Here is a 2,208-nt window from a genome sequence, read left to right on the forward strand (position 1 = left end):
GGGGAGGATTTTGCAAAGGGGCCAGGGAGGAAGCTCTCGCCATGGTCCAGAAGGGGACAAAGGTGCCGGGACCCGGGAGAGAGCAGAGAAGGGTAAGCACAAAGCTAAGCCTGACTTAGCCTGTCCTGTAGGCCAGGTTCTCCCTACGTCTCACCTTGTTAAATCCGCACAACCACCATACCAGGCAGGTTCTTTGATAATCCCCATTTTCAAAAAGAGGAAACTGAGGCACGGAGAGAGTCAGAGACCTTCCCAGGCCAGGCAGAGAGTGAACGGCCGTCCAGCCCTGGCATCCTCGTGCCACCCCTTGCCACCGCCACTGCAGTCTCACAGTTCAGAGCAAACATCAGCAGACCCGAGACACTGAGGGCTTTGTTGGGGACCGAGAAATTCACCCACAGCACACGGGGGACGAGGGGATGATTCCCTACCGGAGGGAAACCAGGGAGAGTGTGGTTGCTTTTTGTGGTTTAATTCAACCTGCTGGGTCATGGCCCTGGACTGCTTACTGGCCACAGATGCCAGGCTCCAGAGGCCCCCGACCCCGGGTGGGCTGGAGCGAGGCAGAGAGGCGGAGGGCTCCACAGACTATGCGGCTGCCTTTCCCTCCCTGTTTCTGTTTCCTTCCCACTCCCAAAAAAAGCACTACTGACCCACGTGTAGACCACCCACACCCTTCAACAGGATTAGAGACAAAGCAGAGAAAACACTGTAGTGACAGAATCACAGGCACCAGTGAGGGAACAGGGGAGAAAACCCAGGAGGAGAAGTGGGTCTCTGTGCGGGTCCCCAAAATCTCATCTGGGTTAGGAACCCCAAACTGGCAGGAAGGAAGCATGGATAGTAACACTCCCATCTGTTCTGCTCTTTGCAGTTTACAAAGCACTTTCCTACACACCCCCACATATAAACCTCACAGGAGGTTGCCGTCTTCCCCAGAAAAGATGAGGAGACTGAAGTCCACCGACTTTTTCCGGCACACATGACTTTGAGGGACCAGAGCTGGGTTGGGGCCCCAGTCTAACTGCCACTCCTGAGCTTGTTCTGCGCCCTGAGTCAAGTGGATCATTTCCAGTAGGTGGAGGTGAGGGGGATGCTGAGACCCCAGGAGGGCTCGGCCCACGCAGGGGCCTGGTGACCCGCCAGGCGCGTCTGGGCAGCAGGTCAGGGGAGGGGACGGGAATCTTTAGAACAAACCTCACATTCAGAGAAGACTCTCAGAAAAGACTTGGGTGATGAGATGCTCAGAGAACAGAGGGAGAGAAGGATGAAGGAGGTGAGAGGGTGAGGTAACGTCGTGGGGAAGAGCTGTTCGGGCTGGAACTTGAAGAGAAGCCAGTCTGGAAGGTTCTATGGGCAGAGTCCAGGGACGCTTCCAGTTCCTCACTTCCTCCTCCCTCAGACCGGCAGCCTTTTGTTCCACGAGGCGCTTAGGACGTTACTCTGCACACCCTCCAATATTCCTCAGTGAGATTTTGCTCGGTGGTTTCTGTGGCGGCCTCGCCTGCAGACTTTGAGTCTCTCCTGACTCATTCATTCACTCATCCATGGACTCCCAGGCTGCCTGGCAGCTCCAGGAGCCGGAGATGCAACAATGGCTGGACGAGGTCTTACGTATGGGCAGCGTGGGAGCCAGCACGGGGCGCAGGAGACAGGGCTTCTTTTGCTGTCACACCAGGGCACCTGACTTTCTCGGTGGGGAATCCAGGAGCTAGCATGTTCCAGCCAAGAACTGGTCACAGCAGCCCACTCTCTCCTCACGCCAGCCTAGCATTCCCCAAGCAAGGCTTTGTTCCCCTTCCTCCAGATGTCGCTCCCTGTTAGATCTGCTCACCAAAGGAGAACACACTGGCCCCTGTCCATCAGTGACCCCTGGTGGGTCCTTGGTTTTATTTGTTCCAGTGCTTAGTACAGAGCCGGGCACGAAAGGTCACCGTGGGGTGTTTGCTGACTGGATACAGACAAATTCGTCTGTTCAGTAAATATCTAGGTGATGCCTGCTATGTGCAAGGCTTCAGGCCAGGCGTTGAGAACACAAAGGTAAACCAGAAACATCATCACAGGCCTGCAAGAACACAGGGTCTAGGGCTGGTGACAGGCACAGATCAAAACATCGCAATACGACGTGATGAGGAACAACATCTGTGTGGTCACTCCAAGTTTCCGAGTATCAGGTATTGCTAAGAATGTCTGCTGAACTGAATTCAG

The sequence above is a fragment of the Mesoplodon densirostris genome, chromosome 11 (genome assembly GCF_025265405.1).
Source record: "Mesoplodon densirostris isolate mMesDen1 chromosome 11, mMesDen1 primary haplotype, whole genome shotgun sequence".
Classification (NCBI taxonomy): domain Eukaryota; kingdom Metazoa; phylum Chordata; class Mammalia; order Artiodactyla; family Ziphiidae; genus Mesoplodon; species Mesoplodon densirostris.